Source organism: Triticum urartu, chromosome 2 (assembly GCF_003073215.2).
Source record: "Triticum urartu cultivar G1812 chromosome 2, Tu2.1, whole genome shotgun sequence".
Lineage (NCBI taxonomy): Eukaryota > Viridiplantae > Streptophyta > Magnoliopsida > Poales > Poaceae > Triticum > Triticum urartu.
This window is the reverse complement of record NC_053023.1, coordinates 331,801,247-331,809,228: the sequence shown is the minus strand read 5'-3', so window position 1 is coordinate 331,809,228 and position 7,982 is coordinate 331,801,247.

Genomic DNA, 7,982 nt, shown 5'->3' with positions numbered 1-7,982 from the left:
GTTTGTAGGACAGTAGCAAATTTGCCTCAAGTGGGCGACCTAAGGTTTATCAATCCGTAGGAGGCGTAGGAAGAAGATGGTCTCTCTCAAGCAACCATGCAACCAAATAACAAAGAGTATCTTGTGTCCCCAACACACCCAATACAATGGTAAATTGTATAGGTGCACTAGTTCGGCGAAGAGATGGTGATACAAGTGGTATATGGATAGTAGATAAAGGTTTTTGTAATCTGACAATATAAAAACAGCAAGGTAACTAATGATAAAAGTGAGCGTAAACGGTATTGCAATGCGTTGAAACAAGGACTAGGGTTCAGACTTTCATTAGTGCAAGTCCTCTCAACAACAATAACATAATTGGATCACATAACTATCCCTCAACATGCAACAAAGAGTCACTCCAAAGACACTAATAGCGGAGAACTAACGAAGAGATTAAGGTAGGGTACGAAACCACCTCAAAGTTATTCTTTCCAATCAATCCATTGGGCTATTCCTATAAGTGTCACAAACAGCCCTAGAGTTCGTACTAGAATAACACCTTAAGACACAAATCAACCAAAACCCTAATGTCACTTAGATACTCCAATGTCACCTCAAGTATCCGTGGGTATGATTATACGATATGCGTCACACAATCTTAGATTCATCTATTCAACCAACACATAGAACCTCAAAGAGTGCCCCAAATTTTCTACCGGAGAGTCAAGACGAAGACGTGTGCCAACCCCTATGCATACATTCCCAAGGTCATGGAACCCGCAAGTTGATCACCAAAACATACATCAAGTGGATCATAGAATACCCCATTGTCACCACAGGTATCCCACGCAAGACATACATCAAGTGTTCTCAAATCCTTAAAGACTCAATCCGATAAGATAAGTTCAAAGGGAAAACTCAATCCATTACAAGAGAGTAGAGGGGGAGAAACATCATAAGATCCAACTATAATAGCAAAGCTCGCGATACATCAAGATCGTGCCACCTCAAGAACACGAGAGAGAGAGAGAGAGAGAGAGATCAAACACATAGCTACTGTTACATACCCTCAGCCCCGAGGGAGAACTACTCCCTCCTCGTCATGGAGAGCACCGGGATGACGAAGATGGCCACCGGAGAGGGATTCCCCCTCCGGTAGGGTGCCGGAACGGGTCTAGATTGGTTTTCGGTGGCTACGGAGGTTTCTGGCGGCAGAACTCCCGATCTATTGTGCTGCCTGAAGTTTTTAGGGTATATGGGTATATATGGGAGGAAGAAGTACGTCGGTGGACCTTCGGGCTGTCCACGAGGCAGGGGGGCGTGCCCATGGGGTTGGGCGCGCCCCCCACCCTTGTGGGCAGCCCGGGACTCTCCTGGTCCATCTCCGATACTCCATGGGCTTGCTCTGGTCCAAAAATAAGTTCCATGAAGTTTCAGGTCAATTGGACTTCATTTGATTTTTCTTTTCTGCGCTACTCTAAAACAAGGAAAAAACAAAAACTGGCATTGGGCTCTAGGTTAATATGTTAGTCCCAAAAATAATATAAAAGTGTTTAATAAAGCCCGTAAACATCCAAAATAGATAATATAATAGCATGGAACAATAAAAAATTATAGATACATTGGAGACGTATCAGCATCCCCAAGCTTAATTCATGCTCGTCCTTGAGTAGGTAAATGATAAAAACAGAATTTTTGACATGGAATGCTACCTAACATATTTATCCATGTAGTTCTATTTATTGTGGCAAGAATATTCAGATCCATAAGATTCAAGACAAAAGTTTAATATTGACATAAAAATAATAATACTTCAAACATACTAACAAAGTAATCACGTCTTCTAAAAATAACATGGCCAAAGAAAGCTATCCCGACAAAATCATATAGTCTGGCTATGCTCCATCTTCACCACACAAAATATTTAAATCATGCACAACCCCGATGACAAGCCAAGCAATTGTTTCATACTGTTGATGTTCGCAAACTTTTTCAATCTTCACGCAATACATGAGCGTGAGCCATGGCCATAGCACTATAGGTGGAATAGAATGGTGGTTGTGGAGAAGACAAAATGGAGAAGATAGTCTCACATCAACTAGGCGTATCAATGGGCTATGGAGATGCCCATTAATAGATATCAATGTGAGTGAGTAGGGATTGCGATGCAACGGATGCACTAGAGCTATAAATGCATGAAAGCTCAACAAAAGAAACTAAGTGGGTGTGCATCCAACTTGCTTGCTCATGAAGACCTAGGGCACTTGAGGAGGCCCATTGTTGGAATATACAAGCAAAGTTCTATAATGAAAATTTCCCACTAGTATATGAAAGTGACAAAACAAGAGACTCTATCATGAAGATCATGGTGCTACTTTGAAGCACAAGTGTGGTAAAAGGATAGTAGCATTGACCCCTTTTTTTATTTGGCCTTTCTTTTTTTGCCCTTTTTTGGCCTTTCTCTTTTTTGGGCCAATGCTCTATTAATGATGATCATCACACTTCTATTTATTTACAACTCAATGATTACAACTCAATACTAGAACAAGATATGACTCTATATGAATGCCTCCGGCGGTGTACCGGGATGTGCAATGACTCATGAGTGACATGTATGAAGGAATTATGAACAATGGCTTTGCCACAAATACGAGGTCAACTACATGATCATGCAAAGCAATATGACAATGATGGAGCGTGTCATAGTAAATGCAACGGTGGAAAGTTGCATGGCAATATATCTCGGAATGGCTATGGAAATGCCATAATAGGTAGGTATGGTGGCTGTTTTGAGGAAGATATATGGTGGGTTTATGGTACCGGCAAAATTTGCGCGGTACTAGAGAGGCTAGCAATGGTGGAAGGGTGAGAGTGCGTATAATCCATGGACTCAACATTAGTCATAAAGAACTCACATACTTATTGCAAAAATCTATTAGTTATCGAAACAAAGTACTACGTGCATGCTCCTAGGGGGATAGATTGGTAGGAAAAGACCATCGCTCGTCCCCGACTGCCACTCATAAGGAAGACAATCAATAAATAAATCATGCTCCGACTTCATCACATAACGGTTCACATAAATCAATAAATAAATCATGCTCCGACTTCATCACATAAATCATGCTACGGGAATCACAAACTTCAACACAAGTATCTCTCAAATTCACAACTACTCAACTAGCATGATTCTAATATTACCATCCTCATATCTCAAAACAATAATCAAGTATCAAACTTCTCATAGTATTCAATGCACTTTATATGAAAGTTTTTATTATATCCCTCTTGGATGCCCATCATATTAGGACTCAATTCATAACCAAAGAAAATTACCATGCTGTTCTAAATGCTCTAAAAATAATATAAGTGAAGCACGAGAGTTCACCTATTTCTTCAAAATAAAACCACCACCATGCTCTAAAAAGATATAAGTGAAGCACTAGAGCAAATGACAAACTACTCCGAAAGATATAAGTGAAGATCAATGAGTAGTCGAATAATTATACAACTATGTGAAGACTCTCTAACATTTAATAATTTCAGATCTTGGTACTTTATTCAAACAGCAAGAAAAGCAAAAGAAAATAAAATGACGCTCCAAGCAAAACACATATCATGTGGCGAATAAAAATATAGCTCCAGGTAAAGTTACCGATAGACGAAGACGACAGAGGGGATGCCTTCCAGGGCATCCCCAAGCTTAGGATCTTGGTTGTCCTTGAGTATTACCTTGGGGTGCCTTGGGCATCCCCAAGCTTAGTCTCTTGTCACTCCTTATTCCATAGTCCATCGAATCTTCACCCAAAACTTGAAAACTTCACAACACAAAACTTAACAGAAAACTCGTGAGCTCCGTTAGCGAAAGAAAACAAAACACCACTTCAAGGTACTGTAATTAACACATTATTTATTTATACTGGTGTTAAACCTACTATATTCCAACTTCTCTATGGTTTATAAACTATTTTACTAGCCATAGATTCATCAAAATAAGTGAACAACACACGGAAAACAGAATCTGTCAAAAACACAACAGTCTGTAGTAATCTGTGACTAACACAAACTTATGGAACCCCAAAAATTCTAAAATAAATTACTGGACGTGAGGAATTTATCTATTAATCATCTGCAAAGAGAATTAACCAACTAGCACTTTCCAAATAAAAATGGCAGCAATTCTCGTGAGCGCTAAAGTTTCTGTTTTTTACAGCAAGATCGCAATGACTTTCCCCAAGTCTTCCCAACGGTTCTACTTGGCACAAACACTAACTAAAACATAAAAACTCAATCATAACAGAGGCTAGATAAATTATTTATTACTAAACTGGAGCAAAAATCAAGGAACAAAAATAAAGTTGGGTTGACTCCCAACAAGCGCTATCGTTTGATGCCCCTAGCTAGGCATGATGATTTCAATGATGCTCACATAAAAGATAAGAATTGAAACATAAAGAGAGCATCATGAAGAATATGACTAGCACATTTAAGCCTAACCCACTTCCTATGCATAGCGATTTTGTGAGCAAACAACTTATGGGAACAAGAATCAACTTGCATAGGAAGGTAAAACAAGCATAACTTCAAAACTTTAAGCACATAGGGAGGAAACTTGATATTATTGCAATTCCTACAAGCATATGTTCCTCTCTCATAATAATTTTCAGTAGCATCATGAATGAATTAAACAATATAACCAGCATATAAAGCATTCTTTTCATGATCTACAAGCATAGAAAATTTACTACTCTCCACATAAGCAAAATTCTTTTCATTCGGAATAGTAGTGGGAGCAAACTCAAAAAAATAATTATCATGTGAGGCATAATTCATGGTTATCATTATTCTTAATAGCATACAAGTCATCACAATAATCATCATAGATAGCAACTTTGTTCTCATAATCAATTGGAACCTCTTCCGAAATAGTGGATTCATCACAAAATAAAGTCACGACCTCTCCAAATCCACTTTCATCAATATAATCATCATAAATAGGAGGCATGCTATCATCATAATAAATTTGCTCATAAAAACTTGGGGGACAAAAAATATCATCTTCATCAAACATAGCATCCCCAAGCTTGTGGCTTTGCATACCATTAGCATCATATATATCCAAGGAATTCATAATAACAACATTGCAATCATGCTCATCATACAAAGATTTAGTGCCAAACATTCTAATGCATTCTTCTTATAACACTTTGGCACAATTACCGGAATCATTATTTTCATGAAAGACATTAAAAAATGAAGCATATGAGGTACCCTCAATTCCATTTTTTAGTTTTCTTTTATAAACTAAACTAGTGCTAAAACAAGAAACAAAAGATTCGATTGCAAGATCTAAAGATATACCTTCAACCGCTAACCTCCCCGGCAACGGCGCCAGAAAAGAGCTTGATGTCTACTACACAACCTTCTTCTTGTTGACGTTGTTGGGCCTCCAAGTGCAGAGGTTTGTAGGACATTAGAAAATTTCCCTCAAGTGGATGACCTAAGGTTTATCAATCTGTAGGAGGCGTAGAATGAAGATGGTCTCTCCAAGCAACCCTGCAACCAAATAATAAAGAGTCTCTTGTGTCCCCAACACACCCAATATAATGGTAAATTGTATAGGTGCACTAGTTCGGTGAAGAGATGGTGATACAAGTGGTATATGGATAGTAGATAAAGGTTTTTGTAATCTGAAAATATAAAAACAGCAATGTAACTAATGATAAAGTGAGCGTAAACGGTATTGCAATGCGTTGAAACAAGGCCTAGGGTTCATACTTTCACTAGTGCAATTCCTCCCAACAATAATAACATAATTGGATCACATAACTATCCCTCAACATGCAACAAAGAGTCACTCCAAAGTCACTAATAGCGGAGAACAAACAAAGAGATTAAGGTAGGGTACGAAACCACCTCAAAGTTATTCTTTCCAATCAATCCGTTGGGCTATTCCTATAAGTGTCACAAACAGCCCTAGAGTTCGTACTAGAATAACACCTTAAGACACAAATCAACCAAAACCCTAATGTCACCTAGATACTCCAATGTCACCTCAAGTATCCGTGGGTATGATTATACGATATGCATCACACAATCTCAGATTCATCTATTCAACCAACACATAGAACCTCAAAGAGTGCCCCAAAGTTTCTACTGGAGAGTCAAGACGAAAATGTGTGCCAACCCCTATGCTTAGATTCCCAAGGTCACGGAACCCGCAAGTTGATCACCAAAACATAAATCAAGTGGATCATAGAATACCCCATTGTCACCACAGGTATCCCACGCAAGACATACATCAAGTGTTCTCAAATCCTTAAAGACACAATCCGATAAGATAACTTCGAAGGGAAAACTCAATCCATTACAAGAGAGTAGAGGGGGAGAAACATCATAAGATCCAACTATAATAGCAAAGCTCGCGATACATCAAGATCGTGCCACCTCAAGAACACGAGAGAGAGAGAGAGAGAGAGATCAAACACATAGCTACTGGTACATACCCTCAGCCCCGAGGGAGAACTACTCCCTCCTCATCATGGAGAGCACCGGGATGATGAAGATGGCCACCAGAGAGGGATTCCCCCTCCGGCAGGGTGCCGGAATGGGTCTAGATTGGTTTTCGGTGGCTACGGAGGCTTCTGGCGGGGGAACTCCCGATCTATTGTGCTACCCGAAGTTTTTAGGGTATATGGGTATATTTGGGAGGAAGAAGTATGTCGGTGGACCTCCGGGCTGTCCACGAGGCAGGGGGGCACGCCCCCCGCCCTCGTGGGCAGCCCGAGACTCTCCTGGTCCATCTCCGATACTCCGTGGGCTTCTTCTAGTCCAAAAATAAGTTCCGTGAAGTTTCAGGTCAATTGGACTCCGTTTGATTTTCCTTTTTTGCGATACTCTAAAACAGGGAAAAAACAGAAACTGGCACAGGGCTCTGGGTTAATAGGTTAGTCCCAAAAATAATATAAAAGTGTTTAATAAAGCCCGTAAACATCCAAAACAAATAATATAATAGCATGGTGTTGGGGAACTAAGTAATTTCAAAAAAATTCCTACGCACACGCAAGATCATGGTGATGCATAGCAACGAGAGGAGGAGATTGTGATCTACATACCCTTGTAGATCGACAACGGAAGTGTTGACTTTGGTTGATGTAGTCGTACATCTCCACGGCCCGACCGATCAAGCACCGAAACTACAGCACCTCCGAGTTTTAGCACACGTTCAGCTCGATGATGATCCCCGGACTCTGATCCAGCAAAGTGTCGGGGGAGAGTTCCGTCAGCACGACGGCGTGGTGACGATCTTGATGTACTATCGTCGCAGGGCTTCGCCTAAGCACCGCTACAATGTTATCGAGGATTATGGTGGAAGGGGGCACCGCACATGGCTAAGAACATGATCACGTGGATCAACTTGTGTGTCTAGGGATGCCCCTTGCCTCCGTATATAAAGGATCCAAGGGAGGGTGCAGCCGGCCCTAGTAGGAGGCGCGCAGGAGGAGTCCTACTCCTACCGGGAGTAGGACTCCCCTCCCTTTCCTTGTCCAAGTAGGAGAGGGGGAAGGAGAGAGGGAAAAGGGGGGGGGCGCCGCCACTCCCTCCTTGTCCAATTTGGACTAGGGGGAGAGGGAGCGTGCGGCCTGCCCTGGCAGCCCCTCCTCTTCTCCACTTTAGGCCCATGAGGCCCATTAACCCCCCGGGGGGTTCCGGTAACCCCCCGGTGCTCCAGTTTTATCCGAAACTTCCCCGGAACACTTCCGGTGTCCGAATATAGCCGTCCAATATATCAATCCTTATGTCTCGACCATTTTGAGACTCCTCGTCATGTCCGTGATCACATCCGGGACTCCGAACTAACTTCGGTACATCAAAACTCATAAACTCATAATATAACTATCATTGAAACCTTAAGCGTGCGGACCCTACGGGTTCGAGAACAATGTAGACATGACCGAGACACGTCTTCGGTCAATAACCAATAGCGGGACCTGGATGCC